The following is a 16,795-nucleotide window of genomic DNA, read 5'->3' as shown; positions in this document are numbered from 1 at the left end:
CGTCTGTAAACGCCTGCAGTGAGCTGCGTTTTCGAGAGGGTTCTTTTCGACGCCAAAGAAAGATTCGTGTAATATCACGGAAGTTGGCACGAATGCCACTGGACATCCAGCCAGAGCTTTACGGCCATCTTATGCTTAGTTGTCAACTCGTCCTTCTTGAAGAAACGTGACCCTTCCATGCTTATGCCGCGCTCGTCAGCCGCTGAGTGACTCCAGAGTCCTTCCTCTGCTGCCGTCTGGCAACGACGCGGCCTGCGTGGACGTCTTCCACGGTGGGACGGGCACGCGGCGAACGACGCAGCCGCCCGGCGACGCTTTCCTCCCTTGGCGTCGTGCCTTGTTGACAGCTCTTGGCGGCGGCAAACTTGTTTTCTCCCCTACTTCCTCTCCTTTCATTTATTTTATTTTCGTACCCGCTGTGCCGCCGCCGCTGCTGCTGCCTCCGTAGGCGGTGTTGCGTCAGGAGCGGAGGGCCAGGCGGAGGGAGGTGTCCGTCCCGCCGGGGACCTCCCCCGCGAGCGGAAAGGCCTGCCTTCCCAGCCGCCCGCCCCGGTTTGCGGGCTCCTGCTGAGCGCTCGCGCGTTATGTGCACTTGCGCTGCCGGCAGTCGGCACCAGGGGGCGGTCGCTTCGGAGAGGCGCCGCGTGCTGTCGGACGTCCATGTCGCCGCGTAGTGTGATGCCGACTGCCTCTTACCGACGGTGGCAACGACGATAACACGAGCAGTCTCGCTGACGCGTATTTTAATTGCCGTAGCCGGCCTTTCGGTGCTGATGTATTGCTGGCGGTTGCAACGCCCGATGACGGCACTGGCGTGCGCTTCGCCATCCAGCCAGAGAAATTGCAAGGCGTTTTGTCGGCGGCCTGTCTTCAGTGGACGCCGTCCACGTTTGACGTGACTCGGTGAGTCATCATCGACGATCACGTGCCGTGTACTCCGAGATGCAAATGAGCCTTCTTCCCTATTATTCCGTGACAATCTTTCGAGATGCTGATTGGCCGATAGCTCACCAGATAGACCACCATGACTATTGAATATATTATGCCATTTCAATTTTAGGCAGCAAATAGAGCACCGGTGACACTATCATGGATAAAGAATTCTTTTCTTTTTTTTTCCCAGCTCCTTTGATTGCGCTGTCATGTGCCCAGGACTTATGTATTTTGTTTGTTTTCATAGTGCGCACCACACGTACGACTGGTATCACACGAGCCATCGCTGATATGATAGATTCTAATCTGAACTCGATTTCTAATGCCCATGCCAGCGGTATTTAGAAGCACGCAACTGCCGGCCCTGCTGTCGCGGCGTAGATTGGCGAGGTAGTAAGAAAAGAACTCTGCGGAAGTAAAATGTAAAATAATGTCGAACATTTATTAAACTAGAGCGTCACAAACTTTAGTTTTGAATTACAACAGCGCGTTCTACTTCTGGGCCCATCAGCGGAGCCATCTCCTGCATAGATGAACAACTGTTTACCTTCACCTCATGATTTCTTGCGCTGCTCGCACTGTTGCATTGTTATCCTCGCCATACTCTCAACAATTGTTTGAGAAAAGCATTTTTAAACAGGAAAGAGCTTATGCGCGCAAAGTTTTCATACGTTGTAAGATTTCACTATAACAATCAATATATCCGCAGATCTCCCTTGAGCAGGCTTCCATTTTTTGTTGTTGCCGTTTTTGCTAATGTGAAAAAAGTTCCCCATCGGTTTTCTATGGCAGCCTCAACTGCTCGATGCGAGAGATGGAAAAACTAAGAGGAAGTTTTTGCTACGCATCGGAAGACGGACCAATACCTTCAATATTTGCATAACAGTATCTCGCACTAATCAAATATGCAAATTTTTTTCCCAAAAATGCTGGACATGTGTATTCTTGTCAGCGGCCCTAAACAAGTACCTAGTTTTTAAAACAGTGCGAAAAGCCGCCGCGGTGGCTGAGTGGTTATAACCACAGCGCTCGGCTGACGGCCCGAAAGACGCGGGTTCGATCCCGGCCGCGGCAGTCGAATTTCGATGGAGGCGAAATTCTAGAGGCCCGTGTACTGTGCGATGTCAATGCACGTTAAAGAACCACATGTGATTGAAATTGCCCGGAGCCCTTCACTACGGCTTCTCTCATAGCCTGAGTCGCTTTGGGACGTTAAACCCCATAAACCAAAACAGCGCGAAATTCTCGACTTTACACGTTGTGATTGCTGAAAGAAATCCGTTACTTTTGTGGTATGCTCTGCAAATGAGGCGGGTATAGGTGACACCTTCAGCGTTCTTTTAAGTCCAGTTCTTTAACTGGCAATCGCAGAGTAATAGATTTTCATACTGGTCTTGTCCAAGGTCTTACAAAGGCACCTCACTTCATCAAAGGTGCATGGTCTGAAAGGAACAATGATGCAAATACACGGTGCGACTGCAACGTTTAGAAGCATACACCGTGTATACTCGCTGTGCCCAAAGCGTGGCGGCTGAGGTCCTAGTCGAAGCTACCAATTCAACGAAAAGCCGGTCGCAACCTCTCCATGGCATGGACAACTTGGCTTTCTTCTCAGGCCGATTGAGCGCATCGTGAGCAGCCTGAAGACTCCGACATGCTTACACGGTGCCCTGAACCGACCGCCATTCAGCTACCAATAGAGCTAACCGGAGCTTTAAAACGTGGCGGGATCGATCAGCCAGAGTGACATCACTTAAGGGGCCTGCAGCTGACGGCGGGAACGGCAATGTGCCACAGACCTCTGGCGATATCACTGTGTTATAGACACGCACCTTTAAATGGCACCATAAACAGATAAAGCTGCAGCAAACGCCTCGTTTACTATATAGTTGGATACAACTCAAGAATGGAGCGGCTTTTCCTCGTCAAAGGACTCGCTTCTAGCCAATAGTGTCGGGCGATTCTCATGACCCTGCTAGCGTGACAATGCAGGGAGCGGCACCACAATGGATCGAGGGGTCTATCCCCTACTATAGAGGGAAGGGATTATGCCGTTTCATCTACCACTCCCTGCTTTGTCCCACTAGCAGGGTCATGATAATCGGCTAACGACATTGGCTGGAAAGGGGTCCTTTGACGGGGACAAGCCCCTGCGTTCTTAAGTTGTATCCGACTTTAACAGGAAAACAACAGGAAGAAGAGCCCAATTAACAGTCTATAAACATCGTGATCGTTTTCGCATGTACTGATACCTTTTCCGACATGATTTTCACTGTGATGTCCGTTAAGACGCTATCGGTTTAAATGTTCGTGATCATGTGCCGCAACTATCAGGGGCCGTATTTTGTACTGATTCTTTTACCGACTGATTCTTTGGCTATTGGTAACTGCGATTTGTGATATCATGATTGACAGCTAAGCAAGTAATGGCATACGCCTGCGCAGAAGATGACGAAGGCAAAGGAAAAAAGAATCAGCCACAAAAAGAACAGTTCAAAAGTATGAGCCCTAGCAGTTTCTTTAAGTTTAATTTCACTTTCTTTTATTTTTCTTGGGTATTTGTTTCCCTTTCTGTATGATGGTTGGTTTGATTTGGTTTATGGGGGTTTAACGTCCCAAGGCGACTCAGGCTATGAGAGACGCCGTAGTGGAGGGCTCCGGAAATTTCGACCACCTGGGGTGCTTTAACGTGCACTGACATCGCCCAGTACACGGGCCTTCAGAATTTCATCTTCATCGAAGTTCGACCGCCGCGGCTGGGATCGAACCCGCGTCTTTCGGGCCAGCAGCCGAGCGCCATAACCACTCAGCCACCGCGGCAGCTTTTTCTGTATGATGGAGGTAATTGTTTAAATCTTGGGTATTCCTCTTGAAAAGCATATCCTTTGCGACGCTTTTGTGCCGGTCGGTATTCATTGATAACGTGGGCGGCGTATATCTGAGAATCGAGTGGCATGTTTACAGGTGCAGTTGACTTACACTAAACACGAATACGTGTGTATGGGGGTGACTTTAAAGAGAGTAAGCTATTTTTTAGCCAGCTCTCTTTCATAAAAGGGAGTGATGTAGTGAACAGCTTATTCCCTCTTTACTTCTTCATCTTTAGAGCGTGTGTGACTATTTTTGATCTCGATTACTTAGGCAGAACACTATTTGTGTTCGATATAGCGGTCCCACTACGGCGGAGAAGGATTTATCGGCAACTCTATGAGGGTGCGATTGAAGGAGAAGGCGGTCCTATTTGCTGAATACACTCTCGGACTTCCTGCGGCGGAACAATAGGATTTGGCATTGTGTTCCTATAGACATTTCCTCACTTCATGGGAAAGGCAGCCGCGCCCTACGCCCCTTTCCCCTTGAAATGACTACTACAATAGGGCGCATAGTAACCAACGCTCATCGAACAGACGAGTATCGGGGGCAGGTCAGTGGTAATTATTGTCCTCATTTTGAAAAAAAAGACCGCTATAAATTCATCAGGTCATCCCTCACTGGTCGCGCCATGCCGCAGCTGCTGCTGCGTCAAGATTGACTATAGTCGGATATCAACTCAAGAACGAAGCGGCTTTTCCCCGTCAAAGTAATCTCTTCCAGCCAATAGCGCCGACTGTCGGGACCCTGCTAGCATGGCAATGCAGGGAGTGGCAGATGAAAGGGGATAACCCCTTCCCTCCATTGCCGGGTATACCCCCTCCCTGCATTGAACCTGCCAGCAGGTTCAATGCAGGGGGGTGTATTCCCGGCAACGGACTAATGCACTAATGACCGTTACAACTTGCACATTGGTGCGTGAAGCCAGAAGGAAATGAAAGGCGCGGTGGCTGTCTTACTACCAGCCACCAGAACGGCGCCGTGAGGATGGGGTTGAAAGAAGTGCAGGTGTTTTGTTACTTCGCCGCTGCTGGTTACAGGAGAGCGAAAACTCGTGAGGTGGTCTTTCGGAGGATATCAAAAGGCTGTACTGTCCGCAGCAAAGACTGAAGCTTGCTATACGTGATAGGCGTTTGTAATAACGCGTGCTGTGTTCGAAGATTGATGCAGGGCCTGTTTTGTTTTTTTAAGCCGTCACTGTTGGCGTTGCAGAGGGGTGAGAGATAGTACCAAAAAAAAAAATGGAATGGCTCTTTGTTGCTGCCGGGCTGTAGGTGTGGAGGAAGAGACGTCGGCTCTGCCTCGGTTGTTGTATTCCGATGCCGGGTCCCTGAGCATCTTTACTGCGCCGTCATACGCTCTGCAAAGTTGCAGTAAGGACGTCCGCAAGGTGCGAACGCTGTGTTTAGTCATTTTGGCAGTTGCGTTGTCTGTTGATTGTACGCCGTGAAATGCTTGGCGCTTCCAGCCATTCACTCCCTGGAGGCTCCGGAGACTCGCGATATTGTCCCCGCTGCGGCGCATGCGCGGAACATGCAGGCCGTCGCTGCTGCGTGATTTGCGGGTAATGGATTGGCGGACAGGGAGCCGCGTATCCAGTCTTATCGAGGACGCGGCTATAGCTTTGCTCTGCGAGATAGCGTAATGGGCGATGCCTGTCTGGCACCTAATACATCTTCGATTCGCGACAGGCGGCTGTCAGCGCGTTACTCATGGGCACAAAGTTACCGCGCGACCGCGTTTTTTTTTTTTTTTTCGTGCGAGCTTTGCGGACGGCTGATCCGTCCACAAAGTATATATGTTGGTGGGGCCTCGAAGCGACACCACAGCAACGACTTATCGGGGGTCTCTGGTTCATGTCGACAGCTGCACCGTGTACCCCCAAACAAAGCCGAGCACCTCTATATGTCACGCCAACAAAACTTAGAAGACGACGGCAGAATGTACGTACTGTTTGTTTATCGCTGACTGACTACTGTATGTGTAACTGCCGTTGAGCAGGAAATCAAGGTTGCAAAGGTAGTTGCATGCATTGTACGGAACTCCCTCCGGAATGGTTGGTCATTTGCTGGCTAATGAGATAACTATCTACGTGGCTCGCTGGGACCGAAATATGTGATACCTGCTTTGCATGGATCAAGCTGAGCTTGGTTTTTGTTAGACCTGCAGCAGACGCCTGCTTCTCATGGGTCGGATCAGGCGATGGTAGTGTGGGGTGGGTGGGTTGGGAGGAGGCTGCTTTCTTAGGCTCGGGGATGATAAAGATTTTGGGAACTTGAGTAACTATGATCGCTTCTGATTTCACGCGTATACGATTGATTGGCAAAAAGCATGCTAGCAAACACACTTGTGGCGCGCCCATGCCACTAAATAGGGAATGCAGAGATGGGTGCTGTGAGTGAATTGAGGGTTAGTACTCGCGATTTTCACAAAATCGACGCCACGCTTCGGCAGCGCTATGAACACCACATTTTTGTTTGCGTGTCTTCTTCGTTAAAACGACGCGTTATACAGTAGTATACATAAGTCAGCTCGAAGCATTTTTTTGCGACTCCTGATTGTTTTATATTTTAATTTCTTTTCTTTCATGATGTTTCGATTTCATCAACCGAACGATGGCTATGACGTATAAGGTGTGTTTTGGTCACGTGAGGCATGAAAGAAACTGCAATATGCGAAGTTTCATTCGCTGCGGTGGTTAAGCCAGCTTGCTTCAAGAGCTGCGAATGACGACTTATCAGCGTTTATATTGCAGTTTTTTTCATGCTTCTGTGACCCAGACACTTCTTACATGTCACAGACATCGTCTGGTTTATGAAACCAAAGCAGCATAAGACAAGAAATTCAAATCTAAATTTTTTCAGTGGTCGTAGGCGAATACCATGTGGTGACTCACGTAATTTAATGTCTCAGGCATCACTGCAGACGCGGAAACATGTAGCTAAGGTGAGGTGTTTTAGCCCTTTAAGTTAACCAGGACGGCTACCAAATGGCAGGGCGAGGCAGCTTTGATCAACAAGCTTCCAGTGTGAGCGTTTGGCTACGCTTGGCTCGATGTTAATGAGCGCTTACTCCATTAGCGCAAATCTTCTCCATCTTGGAGAATTCCCGTGAACACTGGACACATGGGGACTGGCCTTTCTCCCCTAAAACCTTTTCCTCCCGTTGACGTTAACGCAGATTTTCTGAAAACTTTTGTGGCCACTTATTGAATTATTATATGTTTAGGAGCATTTTAATCATTGCTACCTATACAGTAGGCAGCTGTGTTCGCAGGGAAATTAGACAGCGAGACTTCGGGGCGCTGATTCGGTTTTGCTCGTCAGAGTAAGCTTGAGCGACCAATATATTGACTGCAAACTAAACTGTTCTCATTATGTTGGTAAGTAATGGAGGTATATAATCGTTTTATTTTGCCGGTAGTCCCATATAGTGTACGAACTTGCAGGCTAATGAAAGAAATCGAGGACAACGCAGCGAGCGACGGAAAGGAGAATGACAGCGGTAGCGTCCAGGGCTAGGCAGTGTTCCTAGTTGGTTAAGTAACAAGCTTGAGACGGACAAGTGGGCACAGGAAACGGAAAGATAATCGATGGTCTCTTGGGGTAACGGAGGTGTTTCAAATAAAGGCAAGCGAAGTAGGGGGCGACAGTGAGTGAGGTGGGAAGGTGGGATCAGCAGTTTTGAGACAGGGTTAGTTAAAGATCAGAGGGAGGGACAGGTTTCCTGTGGTGGACATAGTTATAGGCTGTTCATGATGATGGTGATGATAGTTTTGCTGCCACTAAAGACAACCCGATCCCTTTGCCTTCAGCGCTGCGTGGCCGATTTATGCATGCGCTCGCAGACTGGCTATGATTGCCTGAAAATGTGTACCAGGATCATATGCCGTGAACTAATAACTTCAACTTCACATTTTTCTCTGAATCGGCATCAATGCCGATATTGTCAAGTACCGTGCATCGTTACTCGTTTCGTTGCTGCGTCATGTACGGTCACCTATTGAAATATCCCTCGCTTCAGATATGAATCAGCCTTCGTACTGAGAGAGCATCGAAGCATCAATACATAGTCACTTTTACGTCTATAGCCGTTGTCTAGACGCGACCGCACTCGAGACCCTGGGCGTATTATTATAGTAGCACGCTCCTTTGAGCCACCACGTGGAGAGGGAGGCTGCCATGTACCGGTGTATTCTATGTATGTCATGTACCGGTGTCCACAGGTGCCACCAGAGCTACATATAGGGGAGAGGAATGGAAAATTGCGCGAACTGTTCCAGAAATGAAAATAATATAATTTTAATACAAGCTGTGTTATTTACTGGCCTTTAATATAGGACAATGAATAATATAAAGCACGGGAAGAGGACAATTAAAAGAGCGCGGCAAGGAACTAGAATAAGAATTAAAGTAAAAAAAAAATGCGAACTAAGGTTAGATGGCCGCTTCAATATACTGGGCGCGGTGGTGCGAGCCACCACCCCGATTCAAAGGTGATGCTATAAAATTCATCAGTCCACGTCGTCACGGTGAAGCCGCGCTCAGAATCCTTCTAAATTTAGACTGTCTCCTGTGTGCGGCCCGGTGGAGGAGGAGGAATCAGTTCCACCTCACCCGTGGCGTCCCCCTTTGCACCCGTTGTCAATGTCGTCAAGTCCGCTGCTATCTTAAACGGTTTGGAGCTCCCCGTCGGAGGAGATACCTCCCTATCTGCGGCGGCAAGCATCCTGCCGCTCGGCTACCGCCTCGAATGGACCAGCGATCCGAGAAGAGGGGAGAGTCACACATCCCGAGTAGGGTGCGGTGCGTGGCTAACTGCGCTCTTCTGATATCCGAAGGGCCCGGGTTCGACGTCCGCGACGATCTTCCCGCGAACTGCCAAAGCAGGGAAATGTTTGGCCACTGAAATGAGGCGCTCGCTGAAGCGGCGTGGCGCGGTGACAGCATGCCGCGCGTGGACGTGTGATACTTTCACAGGCAGAAACCGGACCGCGTGTTGTCGCTGTTGGATTCACGATATGGACTCAAAGATGAGAGGCGCAAATTTATAGATTGTTCCCAAGAACTAAAATAATACGTTAGTGTATCAACAAACACTCAGCAATTATTATGCCCTTGTGCATAGAACACCTGAAATGAGCACTTCATACGCTTATTGCGCTCTCATACAGTTAAAATTTCCACTGTAATTTATGCACAGCTCCTGGCCACACCCGGGCTTGATGAAAGGCCGTGATACGTTACACTTCACGCCTATTTCTGTGTTACCACCTTCAAGTCATTTATTGTGCTGTGCCGTACTTTATGTGAATTGTTTTTGTTGTTTTTGCAATAGGTTTGTTGATGTGTATGCCCATTTCTGCAATATCCCGATGTAGGGACTGCAATATATATAAAGAAATAAATAAAACCTGGGAAACTTGTCACGCATAGCTGCTGTATCGAGAAGTCGAGTGATGATCGACACTCAACGCATATTTGTGTTTCGGTTATGCCCTAGTACAAGGCTAACAAGGTTAATAGTTATATAATTGCTAACGAATAACTGCTGCTGTGTGTCATCGGCGAAGGTTAAATAATGCTCCCATTACCATTACATATGCTGTAAATTTTACTACCTTGCCTCGTTTGTATGGACTCCTCGCTAAAAGCGACATTAAATGCCGGCACATTCAGCGCCTGAGTGAACCGCAGATGCATGGTGTATATGCCAGCAGCAAGAATATCCTCCGCAATAACCAAAGCGGAAACGACTGGTTAACTAAACGACTGACTAATTTGCCGGTTCAGTTAACAAGAAATTTATGTATTCCAGGGACAAAATACCCTGTGTCGCATATCCATGGCCCCTTTGAAGTGCGCACTTAACGCCTGTGCATGTGCGCGCATCGACAATCAGACGTTTACCCAAAAAAGCCGCGGCAGCTCAGCTGTTGGGTGGTGCTTCTTGCGTGACCGGTCTGCCGGTCCTATTGCTGGCTTAAGCGGCGCGCGATCTACTTCGACATACGTTAACTCTTTGATGCTCGGGGCGTCACATGCATGTTGCAGGTGCCGCTTAAATATTTAAATTGGTTACATACTCACCAACTGAACAAAGATTGTAGGGACAAGATCGTGAATAGCTTTTAGAAGAAATAATAGCCCCCCCAAGAAGGCGCACATCAATTCGAGGTCAGTTCGTCAGCTGTCAGAGACGCGGGAGATTAATAATAATAATAATTGGTTTTTGGGGGAAAGGAAATGGCGCAGTATCTGTCTAGTATATCGTTGGACACCTGAACCGCGCCGTAAGGGAAGGGATAAAGGAGGGAGTGAAAGAAGAAAGGAAGAAGAGGTGCCGTAGTGGAGGACTCCGGGATAATTTCGACCACCTGGGGATCTTTAACGTGCACTGACATCGCACAACACACGGGCGCCTTAGCGTTTTTCCTCCATAAAAACGCAGCCGCCTCGGTCGGGTTCGAACCCGGGAACTCCGGATCAGTAGTCGAGCGCCCTAGCCACTGAGCCACCGCGGCGGGGCGCGGGACATTTGCTGAAAGTGAATTAACGCGAAGGCGAACCATAGCGGCAAAACAACATGCAGTCTTTATGGTCGTGATGGTGCCCGTGCAGATAATAGCGAAGTTTTGAATTTTTCTTTCGCTTTATACTTCAGGCGCCAGCAAGTTTACGCCCATTTTAATTCGTTTTAGAGAAAAAAAATAATCAAGGACTGGTAAATTTATTTATGCCCTAATCAACCCGTTTTTTTTTTTCACATTTGGACTAAGAAGAGACCATTAGTTATGACGCACTGAAATTTCATAACCTTGTTCCGGCGTGTTCAATTCCCGGGAATAACGTGTCAGGCTGTTTGGTGCAAACTAGGCGGCCGTCTATACAAAGAGCAAATCTCGAAACTGGTGAGTCACTTTCGTAGCGCCTCATGACACGTCGCTAACGGGCTCGAAAACCCTCCGTTGTTGTACATCTCTGCTCTCAGCAGCCGTTTTGGTCGGCCACCAAGTCTTTGCAGACACGGCCCGGGCGAGGCTTCACAGTAAAGCTCATGCATTCTGTGGAGAATACGCCTTGCCGGCGGCTGCTCTGTTCCTAACTGCGCATTCGCTTCGCGGGTGTTGTTGAACTTCCAGCGTGCGCCACTGTGTGACTCGCTGCCTGTGGTGGTGCTTGTTGCCCCGTGAAAAAAAAAAAAAAACCCGGCGTCATGTGACTCGCGCTCGCTGCGTCGACGTCCCGCGCTGTCTTCACACCCCCGTACATTTCCCGTTCCGACGGCATCCGGCGGCCGCCTTCCAGCAGCGGCTGCCCGGAGGCGACCGCCGGGGAAGCAGGAATAGACGCCGAAAAGCGCGGCGCGCTGGGGACATCCGGTGCATGTATTGCACCACGTGGCCTTTTCTGTGCGCGCGCTACGTGCCTCGCGTGTGCTGTGCATGTTGCCAGGCGCTCCGGAGGTTGCTAACGGTTCTCCCTTCGCTTTGGAAGGTCTCAGTGATCTGCAGCAGTGTCCATTAAGCGTAGAACGGACGAAGTGCAGAGACAGCTCGAGTCGGGAACTTAATGTGTCTTCATTTACTCATATCTCTGTAAATTAATCACTTTTAACACACAATATTCGCAGGTGCAACATTAATTAGCAGAGTTTAAGCTGGGAGCGCCGGGACTTGTCAGACACCATGACTCATCATGTCGTTCGCGCTTTTCACTGGCGTATTGAGTTTGCGTCAGCTCCTCAAAACAAAAACAAAAAGCGTCCGTCAGGCTGACTAAAATGAGTGCCATTGAAAACCTAAGCCTGGACTTTTGCATTAAATTTGTCGTAGAATGCTTTTATGTGACTCTCTTCTGAAGCAACACTGCCAGTTCTAAACTCGTGGGACTGCATGCAATCGGCGTTTCTCTTTTACCTGTGTGTTGCTTGTACCCCGAAAAGGAGCTTCGCTGTTTGTGTATATGTTGTGACGGTTCTGACCCCAATAAAAGAGCCTATAGTCGGACACAACTCAAAGATGAAGCGGGGAATGCACTCAAAAAAGGCCTTCCAATCGATCCTCTCGTGACATCCCATTGGGTGGCAGGTGAAAGAGGACTGACCACAATTTATTCGGACCAACCGCGGTGTCGTAAAAATCGGCATACGCCGTTGGCTGGAGCTGGTCGTTACATCGCGCCGAAATGCATGCGATTTCGAGATGCTTGCACGCAGGGCAACCTCTCCAGTGCACGCAACTTGTCGAAATAGCGAAATTTTGTGGGGCCAAAGCGCCGAGGGTAATCGCGTTTTCGAATTTCTAAAAGCTGATATGGATGTTACTTACAGTGGTCTACACACCTCCCAATATTTAAGAAGCCTAACGGTAATTGCTAAAAAGTTATCTGATGATGATTATGAATTTTTATGGCGCAAGGGCATCTATAGCCAAAGAGCGCCATGGCACAAGGTATTTTCTGTCACGGTGGCGTCATAGACACAAGCATTTCACCCTAAATAAGCCGAGCATCAGACCATGCAGGGGTAAGCTTGTACCCATTGTATCACCGGTGGTATCCGGCGGCGCTGGGGATCGAACCCCGCACCTCCCGATGCGAGGCCGATGCTCAACCACTCGGCTACCGTTGCGGTCTTAAAAAGTGATCTATTTAATATTAGTTAACCAGCCCGCTAGTTGGCACGCCTTAGCTGCATTCTGATGTGCTACGCCGCTGACAGTGTTACGCCGAAAAAAGCGCTCTCCTAAATGAAAAAGCCTTTTTAAAAAGTCGTGTAAAGTCTTATAGGTGAACCACCCTTATGAAATTTGAGATTTTGATTTAAATTTTTATACTTTTGCAGCGTTTCTGTCCGGCAACACTGCAGTCAACACTGAATGAGCTCCAGCAAGGCGGCTGCTCCGGGCTTCTTCGATCGTGGAGGCCACTTTTTAGTATCTTGAAGGAGAGTTACTTCAAGTTTAGACAAGGGTGACATATCGCCGGTGGTAGGAAAGCGGAACGCTCTTGTTCTGAGGGAGAGGGAAAGTGGTCAGGAGCAGGGAAAAACGCTTCGCTTAATTCTCCGTTAGTAATCGCGCTTTCTTTTCGAGCAACTGATGGGCATGGAGAGCAGCAAGCAGCACGAAGGTTGCTTTGCAGATCTGTTACACGTTTATAGTGGGATACAACTCAAGTCTGCATCGAAGCTCCGCCCATACTAAGGGCCGCTGCACAGAATTGATCCACGACAACACGTATTCCATTGCTAAGGGTTTTCTAGTTGCTTAAACAAGAATCAAATCGCTAGCCAAAATTACAAGGTGACGAGTTTTGATGCCTCTGGCTTGTTTAATCAAGTCAAACAATAAGGTGCTGATTTCGATTACTGTTGCGCGGTTGGCTAGCGGAGCAATACAAGACACGGCGGGCCAACTGCCGTTTCTGTATGTTGTACACTACTACACCTTTCATCACGTGGGGTACGTGTATAGCTGAACGACATGGCACTCTGCCTAATAATTCAAGTGGTGTCGGAGAATGGAACGTGATTACGTGCTCTGCATGACGCTTTATAGTACTTCATCAACTTCGGTCTTTCGTCGCTGAATCCTTTAGCTCGTTCGTCAGCTTATTTATACGCTTGGCGTCACCGCCGGGCTTGCAAGCTTTGCGCTGTGGCTTGCTAAAGCGCCCGGTCGTGGGAGGCCTAGAAACGGCCGCGGCAGAGGGAGTGCCCCGTCAAAGCTACTGCTTGCTGCTTCTGCAGCCTTCGCTGCAGATAAGGAGTACCCCCCCCCCCCCCCCCCTTCCTCTGGGGACCCTAGCCACGGCCCTGGCCGTCAGCAAATTTGACACTCTTTGAGAAACATAAGTCACCGGACTGACGCCGCAAGGCGCCGCCGGACACAGCTGGAGCGGCAGAAACAGCGAGCGGCGCTTGGCTCGAAGTCTCTCTCTCACTTGACCCCTGCCGCTGCTGGGACGATACACTGAAACGGAGATGCTGTGTAGAAAGAAGTAAATATCACAGAGGGTATTTTATGCGCCAGCTTTCGGGATCCGATCCAGCCAGTCATCTCGTTCCTGGCATCCGTCTCGACAAGCTGTCGTTTATAGGTTGTTGCCAGTCGGCGCTGTGCTTGGAGTGTAGGTTTCGCTGTGGTGCCTGAAACTAGAGACGTGCTTAGACTATTTGCTGAATGCTTCGCGGGGAAGTCAATGCCGATGATGCGCGGCGAGCCCGACAAGTTTATATCTGTGTCAAATGCTGCTTCTGCCGCATTTCACGGTGAAATGTTGCTCGCATTAAACTCCCAGAATTCCTTTCTCTGTCTAATACACAGCCTAAGTCATTCCCACATGGCATGCGCCGTGAAAAGCACGGGTGAAAGGGGCTGCATTCCCTCTCGCAAGAAAAGAACGAGTGCAAGATATAGCCACGTGTTCACTGGACGATGAGGATGACAGCGCCTTACGGCTTAGTTGACGCACCAAGAATTTCGGCGCGCCGCACTTCAACGAAGGCAAGATCTGCGCGCTGGGGCGCATTCCGGAAAGCTTGGATCGCAACGAATTGCACACGCCTCGCCTCGTATACACTTAGCCGGTGCGGCTCTCCGTGTCCCCGAGCGCACTGCCGTTTCTTCGGCAGGCAGGTGAACCATGACGTTCAACTTCCTTTCACTGCACGCGCAACGCGAAGCCCCCTTCTGCTAGCCAAGTCACTGCCGAACGAAGTCTGGAAAAGTCTAGATCTAAAAAAAAAAGTTTTTGCCGCTGCAGTCATTCCTCGTAGGCAGCTTTTGGCGAGCGCATGTGCAGTGACCGAATGAAAATAAGAGTGCCGAATTACTGAAGTAAAACGAAAACGAAGAAGAAAAAACCGTCCCCGAGCGCGCAGGTTGCGACACAGCAGCGTCCATCTTGCTTCGCGCTAGGCGCGGCTGTCACCGGAGAGCAGCGCGGACCGCGCCACATAACGCTGACTAAGATCGGGCCACGAAGACTGCGACGGCCAATCCCGGCGGCAGCTTTTCTTCTTCCCTTCAGTGGCCACCTCGCCGGATGCCCGGGAACCGTTTCTCGTCAAACGAAGCCACGTTCAATCCCGCGCGCAGCAGCACTCGGTCCGTTGCGCATGCCTCTTGCGTTCCTGGTGCATCGCACGCCACCGCCGGCTCCGTTTGCCGCCAGTTCCCCCCGCTGCTTCCTCGCGGTTCACTCGTTCGCCACTCCGATCGAGCCGTCGCACTCCCGGAACCGGCGTTGTCGACGTCCTGTTCAACGACCACCAGTGCCAGCGCCGGAACAGTTCTCACTGGCGGAGCCCAGCGCTGCCGGACGCCTTATATGCAAGGTAACGCGCCGCTTGATTAGAGAACGCCTATCTTGTCTCTTCCCTTGGGTTATCAACTGTTCCGGCCGCCGCCACACCACCGCCCTACGCGCGAACTCTTCGGCGGCCGATATGTATGAGGCTTCGGCTGGGGCTGTTTCTAGCGCTGCGCGCTATCAGGACGGGCCGCGCGCGCGGGTCCTCCCGGCGCCGCATCGCGTGTGTGTACCGCTCCCGATAAAAGAGTACGTACTACGGCCACCGTGTTACGTGGTGGCCTTATTTTTAGCAGCCCGTTTTATCGGTTTGCCCTGGTTCTTGATAGGGCGAAGGGACGACTCGCGAATCGCCAGTTGTGCGAAATGGTTCCGCGGGCATATCGGAGGTCTCTCGGCTACTGCCAACGTTGCTACTGCTACCGTGCGTAGCGTAGCTGGCTTTCACGATACCGATGCACTTGTAAACTTGGTTGGCCCCCGTTGTTTTGCTTGGTCGGGCCGGTCCTTTACGGAAGGGGGATTCATTTTCAGAGGCCTCAAGAACAGTCCTATCGTTCTGTGGTGGCGATTGTAACGAAAGGCATGCAGTAAGAATAACACTACAGTAAAGCTTTTCACTTGGGCTCCATTTGTGCTAGGTAATGCTAAAGAAGGTTAGAGCTCCTGCCACTGCTCCAGAAGACCAGTAGCCTTTGAAAAATTCGAAAGCATGACTGAGCTGCCTCTCGCTTGGCATTTAGTGATCCTTTGAGGAAACATAATGAGAACGGTGATGCCTTACGGCTAACCTTCACTGCATCTGTGCCGCAGCGAGGCTTTTTGCGTTCGTCATTGAAAGTTTGCTTGAAGTGGTTCTTTGTTTCACACGGAGGTGTGCATAGTACTCTTACCGACTCCTGAACTTTGTTTTTGGAAGGCGGGCGATGCTTTGCCTTTCTCAAGGTCGTGTCTTTAGAGACATCTCTTCAGAGCCCTCAGTGTTCTGGGATTACGTCCACTATTAATGATGTCACCTGTCAGCGCAGAAGCCGACAGGTATTGCATTGCAAGGGCCGCTAGCAGTTGAAATGGGTTTGATGTTGTGCACGAAGTAACATTGTGGTGCCAACACATTCTTGATGCTGCTATACTCCCGAGAAACAAACGGCGCTTCTGCGCTGCTTTCATATGCGTAGGCCGCAATATCAACAGCCATGAGGGGTACGGCAACAGCACTGTACGGAGCTTAGGCCTTCTATAGTTTTTCACCACTTCCGTGACGCTTGAAAAGTGGAGTAGTGCGCCAGATAACGGCGTACTACTAGCGCAACTAATAGACTTATTTGTGACTTACGCTTGTGTGCACCTAAGTTTACAGCAGCATAAAGCTAAGCTGCGTTAAGGAGAATATTGCTTTCTTTGCGTCAATATTTTTCCTCCAGAACCATGGTCCAGTAGTCAAGCAGGCTACAGTCAGCCGACCTCGAATGCAACTCATCGTGAAGGAGTCAGTCCAGATGTACTGACCTTGCCTACCCTCCAAGCGAGGAGGAGGCCGAGAAGCGGCTTCTCCTTACCCCTTCAGTCGATAAAAACGACCAGCTTATCTGTCCGGAGAAGGGTCCGAAACGCTGCGGGCTTCTCAAACGACATCAACTCTGGCTATCTGCGCAAACAACCGCTGCTTGTTGGCC

General features: G+C 50.0%; 1 protein-coding gene across 4 annotated transcripts in view; it reads left to right on the top strand.

The window, feature by feature from the left end:
- The first annotated feature begins 588 nt into the window (after positions 1-588).
- Positions 589-16,795, top strand: part of LOC144099265 (uncharacterized) — a 48,535-nt gene continuing 32,328 nt past the window's right edge. The window contains exon 1 of one of the 4 annotated variants that reach the window (XM_077632450.1): positions 589-903. The gene's annotated coding sequence lies outside the window, so the exon portion shown is untranslated. Of the gene's footprint in view, positions 904-14,696; positions 15,145-16,795 lie in introns of those variants that run through there. The other 3 variants (XM_077632448.1, XM_077632451.1, XM_077632449.1) reach the window with 3 other exon arrangements.

This window comes from Amblyomma americanum, chromosome 7, assembly GCF_052857255.1.
Source record: "Amblyomma americanum isolate KBUSLIRL-KWMA chromosome 7, ASM5285725v1, whole genome shotgun sequence".
NCBI lineage: Eukaryota > Metazoa > Arthropoda > Arachnida > Ixodida > Ixodidae > Amblyomma > Amblyomma americanum.
Note: the sequence above shows the minus strand (reverse complement) of the source record. Positions and strands in the feature narration are given on the sequence as shown.